At 41.4% G+C, this 27,890-nt stretch overlaps 2 long non-coding RNA genes across 6 annotated transcripts; one reads left to right on the forward strand and one right to left on the reverse strand.

The window, feature by feature from the left end:
• The first annotated feature begins 210 nt into the window (after positions 1-210).
• LOC135302053 (uncharacterized) lies at positions 211-4,378 on the forward strand. 5 transcript variants are annotated; one of them, XR_010363739.1, is made up of 5 exons: positions 211-320; positions 1,978-2,084; positions 2,856-2,971; positions 3,916-3,975; positions 4,066-4,378. It is a non-coding gene; the product is annotated as an uncharacterized LOC135302053 (long non-coding RNA). The 5 variants fall into 5 exon arrangements; XR_010363740.1 differs by having other exon boundaries at positions 3,916-3,968; positions 4,043-4,378; XR_010363736.1 differs by having other exon boundaries at positions 3,916-3,968.
• A 15,115-nt stretch (positions 4,379-19,493) lies between these two features.
• Positions 19,494-20,950, reverse strand: LOC135302054 (uncharacterized). The gene is made up of 4 exons (XR_010363741.1): positions 20,860-20,950; positions 20,074-20,178; positions 19,802-19,986; positions 19,494-19,671 (listed from the first exon to the last, which is right to left on the reverse strand). It is a non-coding gene; the product is annotated as an uncharacterized LOC135302054 (long non-coding RNA).
• Between the last annotated feature and the right edge of the window lie 6,940 nt (positions 20,951-27,890).

Genomic DNA, 27,890 nt, shown 5'->3' on the forward strand with positions numbered 1-27,890 from the left:
ATTTTGCCATGTGCTGCCTAATATAGGCACAAACAGCCATGCTGCAGAATTGCTCTGCAGATACAGAGCTTGGATGTTTATGGGGCAGCAAAATCATGCTCTGTGTTCCTCCACGTGCTGAGTCTCAGCCAGGTGGAAGTTGGGGTGCAAACTCGTGCATTGGGCATCCCAAGTTATTGTGTCATCACAGAAACAGAGAGCAAGGCTGTGGCTGAGTCCAGCTCTTCCAAATCCATTCATCACTGGAAGGTTATGGAAACCAAAGAGATGTGCCAATGCAGGCCATGAAGCCCTGAGACTGCACCACCACTTCCAAGCAGGTCTAATGAAATGAAAAGTGCTTCCCTTCTCCCTTGTCATCACCTCTGTCACATCATCCTGCAGAGATCAGCCCCTCACTCAGGGAAAGGTTTTCTCCTAAAATGTATTAACCCCATCTCTCTCTCGTGTCAGTACTCTAATTGAGACTTAATGTATTTACCTCTGCTTTTGTCACCCCTCCCTCCTGCCCCCCTTTTATTGGTTCTGTGTTGGATTAGCATCCATAAGCACAGTGCCCTTTCCTGCACATGTCAGATGGGCAGAGTGCTGTCAGTGAGACCTATCATTTAACCACTGGTGTTCTGGATCATTAGCATAGTGTCACAGTTTCACCCTCCATCCTGGTGCTTTCCTTTAAGTAGATTTCCCTGCATAAGTCTCATTTTCAAAATGATGGCTTAAGTGCACATGTTAATTGCAAGATTTAATTATATGGTGGTGAAGTTGTGAAATTTTCCTCCTAATTAACAAGGGAAAACTTGGCTCAGGAGAAAGGGTATAATGGGGAAACGCCTTTTGCATTTCATCATCACCAATTCCTGCACATGGCTGTGGCAGTGGTGCATGACCAGGTCATTGGCTTCCCTGGGTGAGGATGGATCAGGTGCAGGTAAAGGCCAAGCTGTCCACTGACAGGTACCTGCAAGGAAAACAGTGGTGCCAGAGCTGGAGGTGAGCACAACCTTTGGCACTACAAAAGACAAATATCCAGAGAGTTTCAGGGAGCTTCTTTTCACGGGCATGTTGACCTGAAGCAAGCAGGACAAGGCCAAATCAATTTTACACTGAGGTTTCTTTCCAAATTGGCATCTAGAGATTCAGTCATATTCATATCTAGGCTTCAGAAACTACATCCCAGCATTAGATGGGAATTAGAGACTCAGACAAAAAGATGCTCCTCCCATATGATGAGATTATGTTTATATTTCCAAAGATCTGCCTGCCTCCTAATGTGCTTTTCCAAGGTGGGACAATGTGTTTTCTCTCATCCTCTTTTTCTTTTCTTTTTCCTTTCCTCCTTTCCTTTCCTTTCCCTTTCCTTTCCTTTCCTTTCCTTTCCTTTCCTTTCCTTCTTCCTTTCCTTTCCTTTCCTTTCCTTTCCTTTCCTTTCCTTTCCTTTCCTTTCCTTTCCTTTCCTTTCCCTTTCCTTTCCTTTCCTTTCCTTTCCTTTCTTTCTTTCCTTTCCTTTCCTTTCCTTTCCTTTCCTTTCCTTTCCTTTCCTTTCCTTTCCTTTCCTTTCCTTTCCTTTCCTTTCCTTTCCTTTCCTTTCCTTTCCTTTCCTTTCCTTTCCTTTCCTTTCCTTTCCTTTCCTTTTCCTTTCCTTTCCTTTCTTTTCCTTTCCTTTCCTTTCCTTTCCTTTCCTTTCCTTTCCTTTCCTTTCCTTTCCTTTCCTTTCCTTTCCTTTCCTTTCCTTTCCTTTCCTTTCCTTTCCTTTCCTTTCCTTTTCCTTTCCTTTCCTTTCCTTTCCTTTCCTTTCCTTTCTTTCCTTTCCTTTCCTTTCCTTTCCTTTCCTTTCCTTTCCTTCTTTTCTTTTCTTTTCTTTTCTTTTCTTTTCTTTTCTTTTCTTTTCTTTTCCTCTTTTCTTTTTCTTGTTCCAGTAGCCAGCAGAAATATTTAGCCTTTCTGTTAACTCTCTTTTCTCTTTCATTTCCCCAGGACAGACTCTTCAGAGAAGCTGTTCTGGCTGGGAGAATGCACAGAGCCAAAGTCAGTCTCAGTGAATGGAAATGAAAGAATATGAGGTGGTTAATGCCTTCTTTTAAGTAAGGCTCTCTCACAAGCCCATCCTAATCAGGCTGAAGGGGTACAGAGGGTTCACATCAAGACTACCTCTCCCCTCTGCCTATTGCTTGTTCTCCCTTCCTTTAACCTCTGTCATTGCATTATGCCATGGGTTTTTATTTACCTTGGTTGCCCCTGATGCTGAATGGCTGATGCCCTCAGGCTTTTGAAGCACTCAGCTCCTCCCAGCAGCCTTGGCTCCTGATGCCATGTCACTATGTCACTCCTCCCAGGGCTCCCATATCCCACTTGCCAGTAGAAGAGACTTATAGGCCTGGCAGTCACCTTTCAGCAAAGGAACTGTGCTGCTGGAAATCCCTGGGACACCAGGAAGCAGGAGGGCTGTGGCAATAGCTTACAGCTCTTTTGCAGAAGCTCAGTGTGATGGAATTCATCTTGTGTCATTTTGGAGACCCCATACAAGTAGAAATTGCCATGTTTCAGGATTTCCAGATAACTGGCTTGAACACAACTGAAAATTCAATTCTCTAAAAAACAAAGGTGCTTTATTTTTGTTTTGTGTTTGCTTTAAAACAGAAATTATGCTGTAATGCATAATGCAACATCCCTCATAAAACTAACATTTGAATATTTGATTTTGACCTGATCCAAAAAATTTGGATTTTTAACTCTGACCTTTTGATAAATTCAGAGCACAGCCAGGGAAAGTCCTGAGATTAGTAGTTCACTCTTTTCATTCATCATGCAGTCACCTTATCTGACATTAGAATTTCACATGCTTTTTCTTTAAGGCACCCTGCTCGAATACGTAATTCGGTACTCTCAGACTTCAGATAATGAATAATCATTTTCACGGATCAACCTAATTGGGTAGCTGAGAGCTTTGCCTACAACAGAGTGAAAAAATGTATGTATTCACAGCTAGACAACTGTTCATTAGGGGCCTGACCTTGGAGCCATTATTCATATTGAGTGGTACTCACTAGAGGAGATACTCCTATTGTCTTCAGCACGCATATTACTACATAAAATATCATCTGCCAATGTTATGACTTCCTTAACATCCCAATATTTTCTACCTACAATGACACCTGGTGTAAATTATGCAAGCAAATTTTTGACGAGAAGGCAGCGCTGGCAGAGGTGCTGTGCATTTCATCACATCTGCAGGAAAAATCCCTCCTGAAGCAGCAAGCCCATTCCCACCCTGGAGCTGAGAAAATCACAACTGGCCTTGAGTATTCTCCCAGTCTGCTGCTGTGTGATTTAAAGTTTGTTTACTTTAACCCTCCTGAGGAAAGCTGTCTGACCTTGTGCTGCAGAAGGAAATGGCCCTGACCACACTGCAGCTTCGAGGGCAGGTACCAGCAGCTGGGGGCCCGTTAACATATTAAAATGCACTAATGCAATTGCAAGCAGTTGTTTCACCAGTCCCTCGGGGATAAATGGATTTGAATTGCAGATTCTTGTTTTCTTCTCTGGATCTCTCTGTGTTTTTTCTGTCCATTTTTCCTCCTCTTATTCAGGACATCAGTCCCTCTCCGACCCAGCCTGGTCAGTCTGAGTATTGTGTGTGTCCTGCACACTGGACACATGCCACACAACCCTGAGTGTGTACAAATCTCTGGAAAGGGATGGTTGGGGGCAAGCTGGTGCTTCCAGGCCAGTTCAGGCACCCATTTGTGCCCTTTGCTGTGGGAATTGATAGGGAATGGGCTGCATTATTGGGTCACCTCCCTCCTTGCTGTGTTGGTGGTTAGTCACTCTTCTGTTGCAGCAGAGAACAAACAAAAGCTGCTTATCATCAGACACCCATGTAACACATCATCACATCATTTTTGTCTTTCCCAGTGAATCCTTTCAGAAGGAGTGCTGGAGGCTCCTTTCTCACAGAGCATACCAAGGTGAGAGGTCAGTCTAACATGGAAAAAGTTGTGTTTCAGGGACAGATAATCCTTTGAAGGTTTGGGATATTCAGGTTTTCTCTTCATTTTGCCACAGACTACCTCCAGGACCTTCAATAACTCACTGATCTCCTGCCCTGCCTTAGTGCCATATGACATGCTTGAGACCTGCATGCCCTGACAGAATATTTCCTGCCCTATCTCTGCTCTGTCTTGCCGTTTTCCGTGGTTCAACCCAGCTGGAAATGAAGCACTTTGCAATTACATGCTCCCTCCCCTCCTCTCCAGTGGGATGAAGAGAAGAATCTAAAAAATATAAAATGTGGGCTGAGATAGAGAAGAGAGACTCATTCATTGAAATAAAGTAAAATACAACCATCTCCATCATCAGCAGCACAGTAATGAAAAGGTGAGAGTAATAAAACCCAAAAGAAACAAGTGATGCACAATATAACTTCTCATCCCCTCCTGGCTGAAACCCAGCTCATCCCTGAGCAGCATTTTTCCCCTTTCCAGCTAACTCCTCCCAGTTTATATACTGGACATGATGTCCTATGGTATGGAATACCCCTTTGGCTCTTTCAGGTCAGCTGTACCAGCTGTGCTCCCTCCCATATTTTTGGGCAGCTCCTCAATGACAGGGCATGAGACATTGAAAATTCCTTAAGATAGTCACTACTTAGCAGCAAATAAAACATCAGTGTCTTATGAACATTATTTTCGTAGTAAATCTAAAGAACAGCTGCTGAGTAGAAAACTGACCCTATCCCAGCCAAAATGAGGACACCTTTTAAAAGCAGCCTGTGCTACCTCAGCTGCAACTCTGCACCAACCCTGCCCAGTGCTGGCACAGCCAGTCCCCTGCCTTGCCGTGCTCTGCAAGCCCCGCTGTGCCCCAGACAGCAATAACCAGGCAGCCCCTGCATTTGTTTAATGCTTTGCTGTGTGACAGCTTTTCGATAGAGGAAAGCTTCGTGGGAGAAGCGGAGGTAATGAGCTTGTGTATTGGCTTAATATATCAGGCAAGAACATTCCCAAGTACAAGGCACCTTCTAACCGCGAGCGATTTGTGAGCGGTGGAGATGCTATCTGCTGCCAGCAAAGTGGGCCGTGGTTTAATATGTGAGGCATGTGCTGCTGTCAGGTTTTGTCAAAGAAAGGATGGCTTATCTTATCTTGTGATCGGGCAGCTCTGAATAAAGCCATGGCACAGAGGGGTGACATTGACACTGGGAGGTGAGCTCCAGACAGCCTTTCCAGAGAGAGCAGGTGGAAGAGTTTCGTGTTCAGCAGATCCTCTCCCCTCTCTTCTTTCTCCAGTGAGGAGCAGCCCAAGGAAATATGTTAACACTGTTTTTACTTCAGCCCTGTGGTTATGTACAGGATATGCACAACCATTGAGTGTGTGTGTGTGTAAGTGCAAGGTGACCAGATGTGGAAACCCAGAGCATCAGGAATATTTCTCTGTCTGCTCTGGAGTGCCCTGACCCCCAGGGGAGCACTGACTTTGACCCGCATTAATGGAGAAAGTTTCCTAGACTTCAAGATAGACTAGAATCCACAAAAGTGTGAAGTAGATTATAGAGAGTAGTGTAGCGGTATCTCTTGGTGAGAAATTTAGGTTTTGGGATTTTTAGTATGTTGTGGATAGAAACAAGATAGAGGGCACAGGGTGTTGTCCTGGGTTTCTTCTTCATGCTTCTTCTTCCTTCTTCTTCATGGGTTTGGGTGGCATTTTGTAATTGGGCAGAAAAGTCTGCACTGTGGGTACTTTAGGATCAGTTATTGGGTTAAAAGGGAAAATAATTGAGGTGTCAGCTGTTAATTGGATAGTTTAGTCTTAAAAGACCTTGTAACAAGAGATTGTTGGCTGTTTTGTGCCTTCTAATGAAAAGCTGTCAAACTCATGGTTGTGAAAAGGTGCTGAACTCATGGTAGTGAGATGAACTCATGGTTGTGAGATAAGAAATAATAAACACTTGAGTCCGAACATGAACTGCCATCTCAAGTGCCTTCAATCCAGACCCAGAGAAACTCACAACTGGTACAGCCACAACCAGGCAGCAGGTAACAGGCCTTGTGGTCAAAGAGGAGTAACACCGGACCAGATCCCAGACCCCAGTGAAGCTCTCACTAACCACTGGTGTCATTCAGGTTTCTGCTGTGCCTGATGAGAGCAAGACCAGAAATATATTCCTACAGTCCAGGAATTATACTGGAAGGGTTTTCAAGCCCCTCAATGTCTATGCTATTTCTAGAAGCTTGTGCTTAAGCATTCCTCTCCTGGATTTTGCCACAATCAGGCCATGTACACCAGTGTTCTGAACTCTATTTCATGGGGAATCAGGTGGAACTTTTGGACCTGATGATTGTAGAAGATGATCTGACTAAACTGGAAGTGATCAGGAGATCAATAACATATTGGTATACTGTTAAAATCCATCTGGTCTGGATGGGTCAGGCATCTATTCAGATATTCACTGAGGCATTGGGAATCTGCATTTTTTTGAGAGCATCAGGCTATCAGGTGCAGATTATCCTGGCCAGGATCCTACTGCTGTCCCACTCTCTGGAGTCAAGCAGATCTTGCATAATGTGATATTCTCAGTATCTTCTCTCTTGTAATTCTTATCTCTTTTAAAGGCTTTCTCCTCTCCAAAACACAGGTTTGTCTGAACCTTACCCCAGGATAAGACCTCAATAACCTCCTTGGGTGCAGAGGCTGAAGGGCAGCCCAGCACTCCTCCTTTCCCAGCCAGCTGCCCCTTTCCTGCCATGCAGCCTCTGCTGCACCCATCACTGGGGCTAAACTCTCAGAAGCTTTCAGATGCTTCTTTCTCATGTTGAGAGTGAAACAGAAAGTGATTGCAAAAATTATCTCAGCCCCATTCATCTGAGAAGGGCTCTCTGTCAGGGTTGTGATTTTCCTGATTCCTTTCCCGTAGTGCTGGCAGTGATACAAAAGAGAAAAACCACAGACAGGCTCTGGGTCTAAAAAGAGCTGTTGCTGTACAGCAGCCCTGTGATGACTTACTGCCAACAGACACGTGAGTTTACCATAGATCTACTGTAGGTCAAAAGTGCAAAAACATATCTCGTTAATATTTAAAGATGCTTAGCACAAAAGCATGCATAATTAAACAGCACATCAGAGCTGATAATTCCAAATAATCTGTCTTCTGAAAAGGGATTTTTGTAATTTGTTAACTGGTTTGAAATCCGCAGCTTAGCAGCAGGACTATGTTTGCATTACAAAATGAATAATTTTAAATGTTGGGCTGTGTCCATTCTGAGAAAAAAAAGACATACCATGAGAGAGGATTTTTAAACAGGCACATAAGTGTGGATTCAGCATTGCCCAAGGCTCTCTGTCTGCCTGAGATATATGACTCATTTTTTAAAAGCAAAACTATATTCTTAGAAGGTGTTGCATTGCTTTCTGTCCCAGGATATTTTCATAGTTCACAAGGAGCTCAGTGATATTAACCATGTCTTTCTCCAAATAACTCAATGGTAAAGTAATGCCTATAAAAAGAATGATCTATTAGTTAGGGAAAAAAGTGACATACAAGACAAATATGAAAATATTAATGGTGTCAGGTAAAAAATACAATATGCTGTGAGATTTTCATTACATCCAAAAAACTATCTGAGCACATTTTCTGCCTGGATGCTAAAAATCTATGAGGAAAGAAAATGTGCTTATGATCCTTTGCAAATCATGCTTTTCAGAATGGCCAAAATACAAATTGATATGTAATCACAGCTATACTTTAATGTAAGATCAAGAAATGTCAAGTGTTAAGGGCACATGCAGATTATTGATCACACAGGATATTTATTTACAAGGCAAATCTAAAAAAAAAGCCCTATTTTAAAAGTTTCACTGAAATTATTTCTGGAAGTTACTGAAGTTGTCACGGTCATGTTTACATGAGACAGTGCTGGGACAGCAAATCCCAGAAGGCACAGCTCTGCTGTGGTGAGGCTGCATTAGCTGCTATTGACTCAGGACCTGGAGCTTTGGCTTAACTCCCTGCCACAGATGGCTTTTTCTCTTCAGATGGTTGGGGGAGGTCAGGGAGACACATTGGGAACTGTCACATAAAGGTGTCCTACTCAGTGCTGTGGTTTGTGCACCCACCCAGCACCTCATTGTCATTAGGATTGAAATGAAGTCTAAGCTGGGTGTGCTGGGCTCTGCTATGAAGTGGCCAACACCAGTAATGGAGAGAGAAAGGAAGGAGACAGTAGAGGTTTGCTCTCATAATTGGAGAATGCAGTTCAGGGAGGTATATTCATAAAGTCTGTCCTGGAAGTGGTGCCATCCAGAGTGAATTTACAATCAATGCAGGTATCTAAATACATTTGACCACAAGTGAGTGTCTGGCAGGGCTGCTGTACTCAGATTTAACAGGCAGGCAGGGAAGAGACAGGAGCAGCCACATCACAGATGTCTGTGAGGGCTGACTGGTGTCACACCTGGCTCTTCCCTGGCTATATTGGGAGTCCTGAGTATAAAGGTAATCCTAAGAGGTCATAATTTTATTTAACTTAAATGTTCCAGTTATCTATGTGAATATAGCCCAGAGAGACATTAAGGCTAACTCATGAAGAGTTAGTTAAATAACTACTACTTGCATGTATAATTTAAAAAGTAAAAAAGAGAGGCTAATTGGCTGTCTCACTTTTCTCCTTTGGAACCAGAAGAGGAATAGATCAAGGTAACTGGTGTTGAGGGCCCTGTAATTGTGCTGTATTTGTTCCAGGGGTTTGTTTTGTACTAGATGTTGTCTGGTTCCCAGTGGCTCAATGTTCTCAACGGACTTGAGATTGAAGGCTCCCCAAAGGACTACGTACTGGTGCAAGCCAAGATGTCCCCATTACAGAGCACATCAGTAACACACATGGAAGGCAGCTTTCCTCCAGAAAGGGACAAATATGAAAGGATCAAAACTACTCTGTGAACTGGATTAGCCGGGACTACACAGAGCCAAACAGGGGATTCACTTCAAAACAGCACCATTGCTTGGAGCTCATCACAAATGCAGACACATACTGGTGCCTCACTTCAGCATCTGGGCACAGGGGACTGTGCATGGGTGGTGATGAAGCCCATGTGTCTCAGCGTAACTTTTGACTCTACCACAAAACTGCAGTGGTCCCAAATGTACACCATGCAAGTTTAACTTATGGAGAATATGCATTTTATAGATTGGCTGTGAGGAAGAGACAAGGCTTTCCATCCAGCCACTCTAATTCATGTTTCCTCTAATTCCCTTTCTCTTGTCTCTAAGTTGGATGCTCTGGGGAGCCAACGACTAGTTTGACTGTTAATAATAAGACCCTTCACACTGGCCACAGAGGGATAATCAGAGGCTGCATAATGTGGCATGTACCTCTTCTCTCAGAGCTGCTGCTGATATTTTTCCATTAGCAAGTCACAGAGTGTTGATGAAGGAGGAGAATGCAGGGAACTGCAGCCTGCCAGCCTGACTGCAGTGCCTGGCGAGGTCATGGAGAAGATTATCTTGAGTGTCATCACATGGCACCTACTGATGCCTCAAGAGGCTGCCTGGAACAGAGGCTGACAGTGTTAAAGGAATAAAGTAGGCATTTATTAAAAGGTCTTCAAATGATACACTTTGGGCAGTACAAGACCCCGGCCATGGCTCTACACAAGATGGACCCAAGATGGACGACTGGTCACGAATTTTCACACTTTTGTAAGTTTTGGTCTATTTACATATTGAGGTAAATTGTCCAATTACGGCTTCAGGTTATAGAGCCCCATCCTCCCAGATTGCTCTCCACAACTCGCCATTGTTTATATTTTTTTGGGCATGAAGCTGCAGTGGTGTCCTTCGTTCTTGGGCTGGAAAAGGATTGTTTTGTCTAACTAAGCTGTGAAGAGGATTTGCTAATACCTTACATGAAGTTCAGAGTAACATCCTGATGCTGTGCAGAATCTGGAAAATATATAAGCTAAAACTTAAGGCATCACTACAGAACAACTGTGGGTGTGGGTCTGTGACACAGAATCCCCAGGAAGGTGCAAAGGAGAGCTGCTTTATTGCAAAAACAGGGTCTTTTAAAGCTGTTAGGCCTTTATCAGTTACACAGTTTTAAATCATAACAAACATAATTCAGCCAACCACCATACACCACAATATGAATGTGTAATGGATCAGTGTGTCCCAGCCCTGTTTAACACCTCTTCTGGTGACCTGGATCAGGAGATTGAGTCACCATCAGAAAATTCACAGACTACACCAAGCCGGGCGAGTGTCGATCTGCTGGGGGGTAGGAAGGCTCTGCAGAGGGATCTGGACAGATACTATATGTCTTCTAATCTAGATGGTCCTTTCAGACTGCTGTCAAAATTTACTTCCCATGGTGCAGTAAGCTTCAGCTCCAAGACTGCAAAAAATCTCACTCTGGGCTGCTATGACCCTCTGCTCCTCACTGAAATGTGCTGCGTGGTTTAGTTAACAAAGCACCAAGAAAGAACACTACAGGTTGGAATGAGTTTTATTCCAGAGTTTACCTATCTAAAATGATTAATGCATTCTTCATAACTTCAAAGATTTCCCATCTCTTCAGAGGAGGGGGTTTCTTCAAAGCTTTCAGGCAGATAGTCTCTCTTTCGAGTTGATGAAGGCATGGTCCCAGTGGAGATTTTACATTGCCAGTGTGTACCCCTTCAAAGATTTCACTGTTGGCATGCTGTATTTGAAGATTTCCTGCCCTTTGTTACCCATTCATTTCACTTTATAAAAAAAAAAAAAAAATAAAAAAATAAAAAAAAAAAAAAAATCATATCTTTGGGGTCTCCTTCAAAGAAATTTCACATCACACCCCTGAACCCCGGAGAAGAACAGCACACACCACATTTTGGGATTTACTGTAGTGTAATTAGCATCTCTAAGGAAAAGAGTTGCCCTTTACTAGAAGATTTGTTTTTCTTACTGGGAATTGTCTTTGATGTGCTTTGATTCAATTGCCAGATAATTTTTTTGGATTAAATGCTGAACAATGATTCCTCAGCAAGTTCATCATTCAATTGGAAGGTTTTTGGATCAAGGAGACACCCACCCATATGTCTAGAAGGTTTTAAAAATGTTTGTAAGAATATCAGAGAAAAATCTTTTAGGATTTTCAGACACAAAAAGAAATGCTCATCAGATGGAGATGCTTGGACTGCAGGAACAGTGGATAAGTTGTTTCCTAGCTGTTTGTAGAAAAAGATGTACAGTAATACAGTAACTCCTGGAGAACATATTTTAAAAGTTTGCATGGACTGCAAAAATTTATTGCTGCTTCATTTCCACTACTCAGTCCTATCAATATAGTTCAAAGTAGACCTGAGAAAGATTTAATTCTTCTAATGGTTTAATCAATTTCCAAATACTACTTTTATTCCTATTTTCCCCTGTGGAATAAAATGTTAATTAATGTGAGTCAGAAACACATGAAAAAAAGTCCCAGCCTTTATAGGCTGCTGAGAAAAAGAGGTAATTTTTGAAAATGTACATAGTTTATGGAAACAGGTAGAGTTGAGACTCTGGAGCATAATCAGAGGTGCTACATCACAACAACCAATAGTGTTCTGTTGTTTTGTATGCCTTTTCTTTCTAGTTGTCCTTTGTGTTGCCCAGTGAGTGCATCCATCAGCTCTTCATGGCTCAGTAATTCATGAAATTCTCTTTCCATTAAAAATAAATACTGCATTTTATATCCTTGAGATGGACCCCATATTTGATTGTCTTTTCCATGGTTGTGTATATTGAAAACTATAAAATTATAATACAAGTATTAATCCCCTGTATCTGCTTGTACCTAATTTTTATTAAAAATGTATTGTGCTCCAGCTGGCTCATAAATTACAATGTGGTAAAAAGGCTCCAGTTGGATTACTTCTGAAGGAGAACATATTGAAATAAAGAAAGGCTTACTGATTAATATTTTGACTTTATATACAGTGTTACCAAGGTAGTGGCTTGATTACCATAGAAAAGAATTTGTAGTTAACTATATTGCAGATCTGGTGAACGTAACAATGTGAAGCTTGAGGAAAGTGGCATTTACCAAAGAAAACACATTATCATCACTGATCAAATCCTTCAAGTCATCTTCTCCTTTTATGAATGACATAAAAAACTTACTTTGTTTCAGCAGTAAATTAATGCATTTATAGGAGTGTGGCAGAACCTGGAATCACATACCATCTGTTCTCTGTCTCTCAATTGCTACAACTGATTGGTTTTGATAGACTCACTAAAAAAGGCCTAGAAATAGCTGAAATAGCTTTGTCTTTAGTTTTAATACCATGAGAAGCAAAATTGCTTAATTATGTCTCATTTGGGAAGTAATGGGAAAGGAGAAATGAGAATATTTGGCTTAGAAGCAGCTAGGGGCCTCCTTTCCCATTTTGTAGGCTTAACAGTCAGCACAATTTTGGGGGCAAAATTTGTAGATTAAAAAACACACCATGGAGCTCAGTGAGTAAACTGAGGAATTTCAGCTGAGAGCTTAATTATTCTAATTTCCACTTGCTGCCTGAGACCAAGAACACAAGTTAAACTCACAGAGTGCACCCAGCCCTTAAACTGGAGTCTGTGACTGCTCATAGGGGAAGAAGGTCACTGGAAAAATGAGCTGCTTTCCATAGGCAAATAGGGACACAGGCACTTGGACTGTGTGGGCTTGGAGACAGCCCCAGTGAGGCTTGGTAGTTCCACTTTCCATCCTGAAACAGTTTGATTTCAAACTTTTATTTTACATTAAAAAAAAACCCTAATGCTGGTTTCCAAACCAGCCCTTTGCTTTTTTTTTTTTTTTTGTTTACCTGTCTCACATCTTCTACTCTTTCTCACACATGCACACCAGGCTATGCTCCACTTTCATCAATAAGACAAGAGAGAAGGTGATTTTTTTCTTACATTGTGAGTTAAATGAGAATAAACCCCCATTATTGTCTGTACTTTATCCCTGAAGTTTTGCCAATAATAATGTTGGCTTTATTAGCTGTGCAGGATTGAAGATGCTGTCACGGTGTCAGACCACATACCAAGATGCAGGACTGCAGATGTTTCGAATTTTCCAGTTAATTGTCTTGTCCTTTCTGGTCAGCCAAAGACTCATGAGAACACCATCAAGCAATGAAAAATAAATGGAGTATTGGAAACAGCAGTGGCAGCTGCATAACCTGGAAAGAAAAGATTATTTAATGTCTGTTTTCCACAACGTTTTGGGGCAGCCAAACCAGGAGATTTACATATGCTCTCTAAAGATGTCAGTGTAAGAACATAAGCATTATCTTTGATGTACCATAATGCTGACAGACAAGATATATACATGATAACATTACTTTAGAGAGTAAAGTGGTGTGCTTTTTGTTCACAGGTATTTACAGCCAGATGTAAAGCCCAATTCATTCCCTTCTTTATCTGATAACAAAGAAGTAGCACCCAGAGTTTAATACAGCTTGAATACTGAGTAGTGAAACAAATAAAAATAACCACAGGTATTTTGATGCCTCGCAGTATTCCTGACATTTCTGCCCCCTTGGATAGGCAGGCTCCCAAGGCTGCCCTGTATGTGTGGCACCTGGAAGAAACACCCAGCACAGAATATGGCCTCACATCACATCTGAGCTGGAAAAAGTAATTTATTTGCATTTGTGAGTATCTTCCATTTTTTACCCATTATGTTCTATTTTTACAGGCGAATCCTCTCTTTCTGTCCTTGGTTGCTAAGAGTGTCTGAACAGTAACTGACTGTGGCATCTTTGCTCATGTCTGCTCTCAGCTCTTTCTGGTTCTGGGACTATGGAAAGTGGAGAACAAACAGACATGCATCAATTAATATGAGAGCCTGCCACTGCAGCAAATCCAGCTGAGTGAGGCTATTAGAGGAAAACATTAAGAAAACAATTCCAGTGATTGGACCATTTAGTTTTTGATTCCTTTCAGAATTTTCACTGCAATGCCTCCCTCCTCCCTATACTTTGGGTTTTTTTTTTTTTTCTCTGTCCAAAAGTGAAACACAAGACATTGAAACCTCAACTCCTGTGAGAAAAGAGAGTTATGAGTACAGGTGGAAAGTTCTTTTATTCCTGATGAACAGAGTGGGAAAGATATCCCACGGTAAGAGCATACATCTTGGGGATTAAATTCCTCTTGGAGTTTAAAATTCACTTTAGGTTTAGATTTTAATTTTTATATTTAATTTTTATGAAATTGAGAATTTGCTCCAATGAACAAAAAGGAGACTAGGTTCAGATAAATGTATATTACTTCAGATTTTTTGAATGCTTACTGAGAAAACTATTTCCCCAAGATTGTGGGAAAGGTAGTGATACACTCAGCTGAGGAAATTCCCATCAAAGACCTCTGGGGGCACCCATATTAATTATTTATTGCATATTATTATATTATTTATTTTTTGTCATTTATTACTGTCAATGCTTTCTAGTGTTCTCTCATCTTCCTAAGTCAGCAAAGGCATGGCACAGACACAGTTCTTGGGATCCTTATATCTCTTTACCTGTTTATACTTCCTGGACACCACCAAATTTTCTGTGTTAATTCCCACATGCTGTACAACAACACTAGGCCACTGCCCTGGGGGCTGAACTCTATTAAAGAAGCACCAAGAGAAGTTTCTTCAGCATAATCCACTTTACTCACTCATCAGCAACATCCTGTAGGCAGATATGGTGCCTACCATTTACTAGTGCTGGGATTTGAGGCAGTTTGATGTATCTGACTGAATAATCAGCATTGTCTTGGCTTGTGGGGACACTCTTTTCTTCTCCCCAAAATTAATTTTACAGCAGCCAGATATCAAGGCCAGAAGTTTCCTGTATTTGATCCTTTTCAACATATCCAAGCTTGCAAATGTGTAATGAAATATGGCACCTGTGGAATTTGTAGCAGTATTAAAAAGGGTGAAATATTAAACAGGGGAAAGAAATCAGTAGCTCTGTGCATTCATTATTGCTTTACTAAAAAATGCCCGAAGGGATTTCAAGCATAGAATTCTAGATCTGTGTGGATGAACAATCCCTGGTGACAGGGGTTGAATGATTCCTAAAGATACCCAGGTGCCCCTCTAGTCTTGCAATCAACTCTTTCATTGATTCACTGCTGGGATGGGCCAGGCTCCCTCCGAAGGAGCCTTTGCTGTGTGATCTGCAGTTAATGGGCCTCTGGGAGATTTTGGGACTGTACCTTTTAACTCATGTTATTGTGCTCTGAAGGTGCACAAAGGCTCAGCACACTCAGATGCACCTCAGAGCTTCCTGAAACACCTTGGGCTGTGTCCTACCCAACTCGATTGATGGAGCCATTAGGGCCTGAATGGACGGAATGTGATGATTCCATTCGGACCCATCCAATTTCAATGACATTGTCTCATACAATTCCATTAACATTGGAGCTGTTACAACCTCAGTGACAGATTATTATTTCTTTTAAAAAAGGAAAAGGAAATTAACAGAAAATATTGAATTGCCCTGAATTGAGACAATAAATAATGGAATGTACCAGACACTAACCTCTCCCTTCTGTAATTCCAGGAGGAAAAATAGACATATTTACCACAAAGTTGATGACATATGTAGCACTTACATTAAAATATGTGGCAAATCCTTATAACATACGGGTAGAATTATAAAACTGGCTAGGTTTCATATTGACTGCAATTTAACTTCAGGTGTAGAATTAGACAGAAAGTATCTGTCTACATCTATCTAGCAATGCTCACTGCTGTAGTCACTGAGCAAAACACACTGCTAAGTCCTCTATAATGGAAGAAACAAATTTAAATAAATAAGTTTTTCAGAAGACACACACAACCAGTGGCAAAATTAGGTGGGACTCCTTTAATGTCTGTGTGCCTTAAAGATGCACACAGACATTAAAACTGATTCCCCATGGAAATTGTGCCTCTAAATGACAATTCACTACATGAATCTTTGTGTGGACAGAGGAAGGGCTGCTTGAGTGCCTAACCTGAGCAGCCCTATTGCCCAGATGAAATCTACTGGAAGATCCTAGAGGAAATACTTATTTTTCCAAAAAGATTTATTTTGACAATTCTTTTTATTATAAATCACAGTCTCTGACAGATCTACACCCCTGATTCATCTGATATTGATGGGAGCCTTCAAAGCTGCTTTCCTATTAAACAGTATGGTCTGCGCTTATGTGTGGAATTTGCATTGTCTGAAGAGTTTGATGCTAAAACCAGCACAGTGATCCTTGAACTGCCTTGCTGGGCTCAGCTTGATAATGAATGTAGTGAACTTGGATGGTTCAGTTTGGAGTAGTTATTTCCATTTGTTATCCAGAAGCTCAAGATACATTTCTTGAATGCACAAGCACACATTTGTGCAATGATACCAAGAGGGACTGACTTCCATCTCCATAGTGGTTAACCCTGGTTTTCCAGCCCTTTGACTGCTTCCTGTGCATTTGTGGTGTGGCAGATTGCTATTTGTTGCATTCAGAAATGGTGAGGTTCTTTTTCTTCAAGTTCCTCATTTCCAGTGTGCAGTGCTTTGGAAATTAGTGGCTCTGTTGCAATTCCCTGTCCTTTGCGGTAAGAAATCAGACACAGGAAGAACAAGGATATTTCTACAACATTCAGATGAATTCAAGACCTGTTACATAAATCCCTTTTTCTTCAGTGGAGATAAGTGCTTACTGCAATGTCAGAGAGAAATCAGATGTGGCTTTTGGTCTGACAGCACCAGATATGATGGAAATGTGAAGTTTCCAACCGCTGACAAAACTCCTCAGCTTTTTCAACCCTTCCTTGTTAACAAATTTGCTGATTGAATGACTGTCCCCAAAGAAAGATGGACCATGAGTCTTTGACTCTTAACATTTTCTGCAGATCAACCCTTCCTTATTAACAAATTTGCTGATTGAATGACTGTCCCCAAAGAAAGTTCTATGGATGGACCATGAGTCTTTGACTCTTAACATTTTCTGCAGATATTTTCTTTATGCTGGTGGATGAATGCTCAAGGAAGATTCCTCTGCAAATATCTCACTCTCAAGTCCAACATTTCTGTGTCTGAAGCCAGAGTCCATCCAGCTTCTCACAATACCAGAACATTTGCACACCCTGGAAGTGCATCTGTTTGAAATGTAATTAGGCTCATAATGGGAAGTGAGTTTAAACTTTAGTTAGAATGAGAGAACTTCTTTTCTTTCTAATCTTTCAGGAGTGCTCTGAGCAGCTCTGCCTATCTTCACATGCATCTGCTTCCCTTTGTTTGCTTTAAATATGCACAGAGTCTGCCCACAACTGTGGGGACCAGAGGGGAAATCAGTGTGATACAGTGAGAGAGGGAAGCAGACATTCCCTGCTCCCAGGTCTGGCATCTTCTATTCCATCATGATGCCCCCACTGTGCAGGAGAGAGCAGCGGGACAGAAAGGGACAAGGGAAGAGCCTGATGGGAGAAGTGATGACAATTCTGGTGGAATTCAAGTGCTCTCAACTATGAGGTGTTAATACAAAGCTAAAGCAACAGCCTGATATTTTGCTAGAGCAAAGTTTGATCCTGAAGGGCAAAAAACCCAGTAACACAGAATTGCCATTCTGTCTTCAACCTGCTCATATCTGCATTTTGTCTTTACTGTTTCTACAGATTCATCTCTGCAGCTGTGGAAATAATTAAAATTACTGGAATGCTTGTGGACGGCTGCTTTCATCATAATGTCTGTAGGCTGTAGTTGAGTCTTACCACAGAGACAGCAGTGGGGTTAGTGTTGGTTGTAGATCTGCAAACCCTTTCTTTGTAATATTCACCTTTGATACTCTTAAGCTGCCTTTGTAGAGCCCTTGCTGTTGTTGTATAATCTTAGAAGTGGTCCATTGCACACTAAGACCATTATTTTAGCCTCCTCAGGTACTACAAATAGCAATGGGAGTTTTCCCCATCCCTCTAATTCACATAGTGGAGGAGTTTTATTTTACTGTAAATTGTCTTTTTCATAGGTTACGTGATTTTGTAACATTATCAGGATACAGGAAATATCACTAAGAAAAGCTCCAGCAATAGAAATTAAAAATCCCAAGCATGAAGAGAGATGACACACTGAGTTCTGATCAGCAGGGATCTTCACAAATTCACCTTGCCTTGAGGGAAAAAGAGAGATTCACTATTTTCCCTTTCCCTTGTGATCTGACCCCATTTGGCTCCTGCCAGGATGAGCTTCCAGCTGCTCACCAGGGCTTGTGTTTTGGTCCAAGCACTAAGCTTGTGTTTATTAATAAACACTCATAAATCATTATGATTTTGAAACAATTTTATACAAGCACCAGAATTTTTCATAAGATTTATACACAATAAGCATTTGACTTTTGCTTTAGATCACTTCAGAAGGAGGAATTTTGTAACATATCCTATTAGCTTTACAGAGTTTGGGGTATGTATGTGTTTTTATATGTTTGTAAAGTTGATTTTATTGTTGATTTTGGGGAGAAATAATCAGGCTCCATCAGTGTAACTGATCAATTTAAGTATTTCCACTTATAAAGAAATTGGCACATTCATTTATACATATTGTTAATTATCTTTGCTGTGGTGACCTAAATATTCCTCACAGCTAAATAACTACAGCATAGTGGATTATCCTGAATTTAAAGAAAAAAAATAAAAATGGAAAAAGACATGCACAAAACATAATGAGATTCTCATGGGTTTAAAAATGTTTCTGCATATTCTATGCTTCTATAAAGCCATTTAAATGAAAGAACCATTGGGTGGGGAAAAAAAGAAAAACTCCTTGCCTTAAAGATGCACACAGACATTAAAACTTATTCCCCATGGAAATTGTGCCTCTAAATGACAATTCACTTTTATGAACAGTTTTATTATAATATAGATTTCCTGCAGCTAATTTCATCAGTTGTCCTATTCTGCTGTTACTTTCCACTGCCTCTCTAACTTCTTGTTATCTAAGTACAGGTACATTAATTGCTGTATGATGTAAGAGAGTGGGCTGCATGCCAGAGCCATAAGCAGGGAAGCATTTTGCCTGGCAGGTCTCCCTGACGATGCCTGCACCCAGCTGACTGTGTAGCAGTATTTAAGCAATATTTCCATGTGATGGATTAAGTGTCATTGATGGATGTGGGTAATGGAATCTCCTGAGTGTCATTTTAACAAGACGTATATGTTGTTGGACGTATTTCACAAGTCTCTGTAATAATGCATTAGTCTCACTGAGAAGGAATAGGTGATTAGTAGCACTAATTAGAAAGTTCTTGGAGACAGACTTTGGTTGATGAAGTATGGTGGGAGCTTTCAGTCATTAACAATATTGCAATGAGTTCAAGGTAGAATCAATCTAGGAGGGTGATTGCACAGATGACATTAAAAATTATACATTCCTTATTAATATATTGATTTGCATTCTAAATTAAGTGATGGCATTTAATAAAGAAGAAAAAGAAGAAAGGAAGTATTTTTTTCTATTTTATTTGCTGTGTGAGTGATGTGTATTTCAGTTTCCAAGTGAGGAGTTTAATCTTCTATTATCTGCAGCAAGACGTGCATTTATGGTAAAAGAAAAAGAGAAGCACAACAGAGGGAATTACGTAGTGCCTGGGAAAGCTCATTATCTCAGATCTGGGTGGGCTGGGAAGCCTTTCACAAACATTGCAAGTAATTTCTTTTCTTTCTGTGTGGCAAAAGTGAAGAAGAAATCAATTTCTCATTCTGCAATTTCCATTTCCAATTACCAAAGCTGAGGGAATCTTGGAAATGGATGAGAAATGGATAATATTTATGGTTCCATTCAAAATGCTCACCCATCTGGACCAGTCCTTGCTGGGAAATAGCCCTGAACACAGCCATCAGGAGACCACATGCTGTCTTTGCAGAATTGGGCTGGAGGCAATAGCTTGCTATCTCTGCTTCCAATCCCACATGTCAGTGTTGAGTGGCTCAACAACCATTTCATTCCATTAAATCACTCAGCCAGTAGTTGGAGCCCCTGCATGCAAGAAAGGGAGGTTGGGATCTGTGGAACCATCCAGCAGCAAAAGCACTTTGTCTCATTTCAGTCCTTGCCCAAACACACCATAGGAAAGCCCTTAAGCCTTTGGTATTCCAGGATAACATCTCTACAGTGCTGGTTTTAGGCTGCCACCCACATTTCTGCTCTGGAACTGGGTCATTGCCTCCACTGAAGGAAAAAAAAAGAAAGAGGTGTCAGGATCCTCAGGATGGAGATGCATCACAAAGGAGCCCTGCATGGTGGAGCTTCCTGCATGAGCTTGACTACCCAAGGCAGAGACTCTCACTGGGCAAGTACTTTCACCCCTTCTTATGGACCTGCTGGTTGCTATGTGCCAAAGTAATCCCGCAGGTGAATAGCATGAGGTTCTGAAATATTTTTCTTCTTCTTTATTGATCAAAAAGAACTTTGTGAAGTTTTTGAATTATTAATTCCATCACAAAGAGGACAGCCCTGACACTCAGACACCCAGAATGCAAACCAGAGCAGGGCCCAGCAGGGAAGGTGTGGGGGATTTCACAAATAGGTAGAAAGGGTTACAGGCCAGGCCTGAGCAATTTCCCAGCCTAGAGATGTCAGTGGAGAAGATGCCTGTGCTCCATGAGTACACAGTCTGTGTGTGTCTACAAGCTGGGCAAAGAAGATGAAACTACAAAAGTGTAATAGAGCTGTCAGCAACACCAGAACTTCAGGCAGGAGTAAAGTCCTGTATGCTCTGTGTGGTTACCCATGGGATGGGCTCCTGCTGAGAAGAATCTCTGTTGCACCTCAGAAAATCCTTTGAGCTGCATCATTTTCAGCCACCTAAGTCCAAACTGCACAAGAAGTCAGAGGTTTAAGAAGCCTTACATAAAGGGAGTAGAGGAAGTAGAACTCCTGCTAGCAGTGATGCATGGTGCTAAGTAAAGGTCTCTCCAGGATGGTGACTCTCCAGTCATGGTCCATGACTTCATATCTTCAATGATGCCACAAAAGCTCCCTCATTTAGGGAGACATCAATCCACTGTGTCTAGTTTATGCTCTCCTTGCTTACTAAAGTAGAGTTAGACTCACAGATACAGTGTCAAAAGCATTTTTGATTATGATATGATTATGCTTTTGCAGTACTATCCTGTATATGCAACTTGGGACTAACTCTTAAGAAAGATCTCTTCTGTCTGCCACTCTCCTTTTGGAGGTTCAGCTCCTTTTTCTCTTTTGTCTTACTGGGCTTTGTGGTATCAAACTATTATTTAAATTATTCTCTGAGATTTGGATAGATGTAGATCATGCACATGCAAACTGAAGACAGCTCATTTGTGACCTCCATGCCCCCAAAAGTGCAGTAACTCCATGCTCAAGTACTTTCCCAGCAAGCCAGTGTAACTCCAGACAACATGTGCACATAGAAGGGGACACGTAGCCTGCAGGCAGAGTCCTTCAGGTGTTATTCCTTCCCCTGGCAGCAAGTTTGGGAGCTGATGCAGCCTCAGATCTCAGGCAGAAGCCTGGCTGTGATGTGGCTGGCAGACACCACATGTGGGATTTCATAAGGCCACCCACAGCCTCACACTCCAGGCTGAGCAGGGTGGGCTGGAAAGGGATGCTTCTCTGTGTACCAGCAGAAACTGGAACATCAAAACACAAAGGTTGTGGGACTGATCCCTGACTCCCCCCTTAGTCTATCTCTGTGTCATGCACACATCCATCACATGTATTAGACTCACATTCCATCCTTAAAATCATGTCTGGAGAGAGGGATAAACAGATGACCTTCTGCTCCCTAGGGAAAACTGTGTTTTGGGATAGGTTCTCCCTTAAGCTTGCCTGTGTTGAAGAAAGCTAGAAAGCTTCACAGCAGAGCATGTATCACCTGTTAAGGTAGTAAGAACTCTCAGTGGCACAGGACATCTGGGTTTACAGGCAGGAAAGTGGTAAACTGGGAAAACAGGTGTCCAGAACTGAAGCTGAGCCTTTCAAGAATTACATTTTTAGCAGATGCGGAGGACTGAGCTCTGCTGGTTGATAATTAGCAGGATGGGCATGAGAAACCTGCCCCATCCACGAGTGCCTTTTGAAGATTCTGCATTTGTGATGAGTTATTCAGATCATTTTGAGTCATGACTTTCTTTTTACTGGTTAAAAAAAGAGAAGCAGATGGTTTCTGTTACAAAAACTCACACCAAAAAACATCTGCTCAGGGAATTTTTGGAGCCTTGAGTGCCTGACTACAGACCTGGCATGCTTTGGTTTTGATGTCTGAAGTTTATGCCATGGCAAGGCACAGAGGTTTAACAACTCACCTGTGTGCTAGGGAGAAATTAGAGTGCACCCTGCAAGGAAGAAACAGGGTCACTAAGTGTTAGCAAATCCTCTTAAGAAAGCTGAGTCAGAGCTAAAAGCCTCTCTTTAATCAAAAGATTGCTTCAAATCTTGTCTTGTCCTGAAGATTAGATAGAAATATAAAGTCTCAGAGGAATTTAAATTTTAACCAGAATTCTGCTAAATTTTGGATGCCAGCCCATGCTTTAAAATTAGGAAGCTAATTTCAAGTATCTTTTTAGATATTTTTGTGAGAAATAGAGCTGTTTACAGGAACATGTGCATGAGAGGCCTTGTTAAAGGAAGAAAAACATCTTTTCTGAATGTTTCAAACATTAAAAAGGAAGGACACCAGTGTGTAGGAAAGTAATGGGAGCTACAAAAAATGTTTATGTTTGAACATAAAGTTATTAGCATGTTTAAGTATAATGGGTGGTGGTCAGAAGATAAATCATGAAAACCTTGGGTAGAGGGAATTTCACAGTGAATTTGTTTGTTTCATTGTGTTTATTCTTCTATCATTCTGTGAAGGAAGGTCAGAAAGGATTTTGGAAGACTTAAGACAGATTTTTGTCTCTGCTAATTGCTACTATTTGGCCCTTGAACAGAACTTGATTTTACACAGAGATCCACACTGCATTTTGGCACAAAATTTATGATGCCCTTATTAATTAATGAATATCTGTAATCCATCAAAACAATACCTTTTGCAAAAAACAGAAAGAGATACTTGGAAAGGTAGCACTTCTTACCTGTATGTTGAAGCATTACAGGTGTGAATCTGAAACAAGCTGGGATAATCTCCATAGCCAACAGTGATCTATTTCTCTCTGGTTTTCTCTCATACCATACCAAACCAAACACTGAAGAAAGATCAGAGAAGTTGCATCCTCTAACAGTGAAAACGCTTTGTTGGCTATATAGGGTTTTGGGATGGTGACTGGCTCAGACTTGTGCATCTCATTTTTAACTAATTTAAGCTGGAACATGTGAATCCAGGCTGTGCTGTCTGAGCTTGGCTCTGCATGCTGGCAGTTTGAAAGGTGACAGGGACAGATGTTGATGGAATGTGTAGCATATGTAGCACAATGTATAACAACAAGTCCATCACCAAGATAGGAAGAAGTGAGATTTTTTACTTGATCTTCTTGTGGAGGGACTCCTTTCTGCCTTTGATGGACACCAGCTTTCTGGCATTATAGTCAAGGCTGTCATTAACATTTTGATCCTGACTCCTTCTATGAATATTCTTTAGCTTTTTGTTTTGTTTTGGATGAGACTGTTCTTTTGAAGCACATAATCTGATTTTTTTTCCTACTTACCACGCTTTGGCTGATGCTCCATAGCAGTATTGAAGCACACAAATTGGATTTCTTTTTTAGCTGAAACTAAACTGGGAGATGCTTTCCAGATGTGCACCAATATGCAGCTTCTGAAGGGAAATCCATGCAAGGGCTGCTCAGGAATAAAGTGGGTATGGGATGCTCAGCAGCAGAGGCTTCATTCTGCAGGGCCCTCCTGCCAGGGCTCAATCTGCAACTTGACCAGGTGTATTCCCAAATAAAAAGGCAAAAGAGAAGAGATTCAGGCATGGCTTTACCAGGCAGCACTGATGTCTTTGAGGAGCTGTATGCCTTCAAAAGCTCCTACAGTTTACAAAACACAGTTTATCTGATAGGAGCTGTCATATTTGAAAACTAGTGAGCCTGTAGTTTACTGAAATCCATCACAGCCAAGACCTTTGCTTTCAGGCAGCATGTGAGCAGAGTTTTCTGTGTCATTTGAACAAAGATACACTTTTTCATGAAAAGAAAGGAGCTATTTTTTGACAGCACGAGGTGTGTGGAAAGGTTGATATACTTCTTCTTGAGAGGAACCTGCTTGCACACTTGATATAAATTTAATCGTTAAACATGCCATTCTTTTTTATTAAAATAATAACATCTTCCAGGCAATTAAGCTGAGTTTCTTGAAACTCAGCAGTTTTACCTGTTTATTTATGGTGACATCAAAGTAGGGGCACTGTCATTACAGTCTGTAAATAACCAGGGTTATGTCCTTGATGGGTGAAATATTAGAGTGTTGTATGAGTGGGAGTGTCTGGCTGTTACTCATGGGAGGCTATAAACAGCACAGATAATAATTACCTTTTTTTTTTTTTAATTTTAGTACTTTTGATAATACAGTTGTCCTTTACTGATGGGGTATCTATCATGATATATGTACTCCATCAAAACAGTACATTTGCAAAAAACAGAGAGAGATGCTTGGAAAAGGAGCATTCCTTACCTGGATGTTCAGCCACTACAGGTGTGAATCTGAAACAGGCTGGTCTTTTGTACTGTCTTCTATAATACCTCAAACTGAAACTGAAGAAGTCATCAGGCTGCTCAGCCTGGTGGTTCTCTGCATATTTAATCCCTCAGACAAGTCCATGCAGAGCAGAAGGACACAACACAGTCAATTTTCATGCAGTAAGTGCTGGAGAAATGGTGTCAGGAAACAAAACAAGGGTTTGCTGGTGAAACCCTTCTGCATTCCACTTCAGTTCAATCCTTCTAGTGTTCTGCCACCCAGTAACAGATCAAAAAGCTTTTTGCACATGAGGGGTGTGTAGAAAAGAGTATTCAAAAGTGACAGCTAGCACTGGTAGCTCTACAATTGCCCACTTCTGTGAGCCTAACATGTATTTACAGTGACTGCCACACCTGCAAGGGATGGAGATGTCACTGCATAAGCCTGAGCTCCAGTTGAAAAGGAAGTACTGTATGGAAACCAAAAAAAGGTGAAGGAAGCTTTTTAGCCAGCCTGGGAGTCTGGATCTCTGTTGGAGCTGTTCCACAGGCGTTGCTGGCACCCACGCAAGCAAAGACATAAAATCAACCCTGAATAGCCACATCTGCATCACTAGGACAGAAAACTGTTCCTATGCGGAACAACACAAATGGAGCAAAGCAAAATTTCAATTATTTGCCTTGGACTGATGTGTTCTGCCACAGGTATCTGTCAGATAGTCACCAGGGAACTGTGTTAAGCTAATCTACTCCTCCTGTGCACCACACATATGCAGGAGCACTTGTGCTCTCAATCACCTCATCTGCAAGGATGAAGAGTCTTCATAGCATGTTTTACTTAGCCAGACTCAATAACTAGCCCTCACATTTGCAATTGTTCATCCCTTTGGTATTTACTAATTTTTCATCTTTTACCCGTGGAGATGAGACGTAAGGTGTGGAAATGTGAAATCCATTTGCCAAAATATTCATCCTGGCAACACAGTGTCTGTGATATTTGCACTTGTAATGCACAGATGAGTAAAACTGAGATTTTTGTGTGGGAGATGTTCATGGACAAAGGCTTGGATCGGTGGGAGAGCTTTCTCAGGGAATGGGAAATGAGGTTTCTGCTTCTCCTTAGCAGACTACTAGCCCATTGTGTGAATATTTGTTTGTCCTCTATCCTCAAATATTTGCAGTTGTACCTATGTGAGTGCTTAATTTTAGCATTTCTCCAAACACTAAATGTCCTGGGCAAATGCACTGACACAGTTCAGCCTGCTACAAAATCGCCTTTGTAAATTGCTTGCATTATTATTCTTTCCTTTCTGACCTCTTTCCCTATATTTTTGTTCTCATTTAGCTGTGCTTACACAATGACATGTGCTAAGTGTTCCCTTCAGCATGTGAATGTCAGGATAACCTGAGGTTAAATTATAGCTTGCTAAAGGGGAGCCTTGAACCATGTGACTTTGTGTTTCCATTTCTTTCTTGCTGGGGTGGGGGTAGGGGGCAGAGGGAGGAGGAAGAGGTTTAGTGCTAGCATTTAGCAAAATATCCAGATTCTAGCTTTGTGGTTTTGCTTTTTATTCACACTCTCACTTAAGGTGTATGTCATGCTTGTGTGTGTTAAACAACATCTGAAGAAGTTGGAATACATTAGCATTTTAAGCACCATGAAAATGTACAGGGAACCATCTGGGACTCTGCAAATTGTAATATGAAGAAACAAGTTGTATTTAAAAGCTGCATTTAATGTTTGGAATAAAATCTGTGTTTTCTTAACAGCTGAGAATGAAACATTTTCTAGAACAAGGCTGAGCTGCTTGGGCTCTCCCCAGCGGCCCAGTGCTGTGTTAAACAGAGCAGGAGGGTCCCACTTTACATAGATTTCCTCCCTTGATGGGAAGAAAAGTCTTGATGACTCTTTTTGTTTGCTTACTTTCTCACTCTGGAGGCAATATTAAGAACTCACGTGCTGTGCTACAGAAAAACCCAAAAAAGCCCAAAACAAATAAAAAAATGAGTTTCAGAGGAATATATCTGAAAACTCTTGGTACTGTTAATTCTTTTTTTAAGGTTCAGTTGCCTGTGGCTGCTCATCAAGCCTCTCCACCCTGTCTAGCACATCTGAGGAGTGGGTGCTCTCCTGTGTGCATCCCACTGCTCTCAGAAAATCACTTCACTTCTTTGTGCTAGTGACTGATTTTGTCCTGATTTTACTTACCTGCCAAATGAGTGTTTTGCTACTTCATTCAGAGTTCCAAGCACGGAAATTGCAGTATTAGATAAAAATGACAAGTGAATATTAGACCAGGGTAATGAAGATTTTTTTTTCCCTATGGTTTCCTTATGAGCTTTGCCAAAGCTGCATTTCAGGGTAGTTGCTAAGGATCAATATTATCCAGCTTGCTTGGCCAGTGTCAAGGTGAGTTGAGCAAAACTGGTGAGTGTAATGCCCAGATTAATTGAGGATAGGCTGTTCTGCTCATGGTGCTAGATTTACATATGCCTTGGATTCTTAACAGACAGGGCATGCTGGAGATAATTGTCTGACACTGAATATGATGAGTGGGGGCTCTGAACATGTTCCTCATTTCACTCACAATTCATCCCCACAGCATATGAGTGTGGGCTTGGAGCTAAGCAAGCTGTAGTGCCCTAATAAACTTAATTCCATGGAATTCCTAGGGAATTCCTATGAAACCTGTAACACACAGCACATGGCAAGATGGTAAAGCAAGAAAGTTTCATTACCAGCCTATAGAGAGCTGAAATAGGTCTTGCAGCTCTTAATATGGCTCTAGGCTCTAGCCAAAGAAAACTTTGCACCATGGAGCATGGTCTCAATGTACATCAAGGTGTGCACAGTGCTGCCCTGGCTTTGGATGGATCTGCTCTTGCAAGGGAAGAATTGTGCCTTCTGAAATGGGATCTGTGCTATCCAACAGAGCAAGCAGCTGGGAAGGAAGAAGGGAGATGGACTGACTGTTTCTGACCTCTTTTCCCATGGCTGAGCTGGTCTAGACACAAGTCTAGCCCTGAGGAAGCCTCCAAAAAACAGCCTTTTCTGTTCCCTTGTGGAGGGGCCATACTGTCCTTTTTAAATCTATGGGGGATAGGTTGTTCCTCCAGAAAAATGGATACAGGATTGCCAAGAGTAGATCAGAAAAATGAATGACAAGATGTGGTTCCCTGCAGGCTCCTCTTTCTCTTCTAGCTAACAACTGGCTACGTGTGATTGGTAAATCAAAGGTCTTGTTGCTTTAAAGCAGAACAGTGCATTCAGGACTACAAACCCTA

This window comes from Passer domesticus, chromosome 6, assembly GCF_036417665.1.
Source record: "Passer domesticus isolate bPasDom1 chromosome 6, bPasDom1.hap1, whole genome shotgun sequence".
Classification (NCBI taxonomy): Eukaryota; Metazoa; Chordata; class Aves; order Passeriformes; family Passeridae; genus Passer; species Passer domesticus.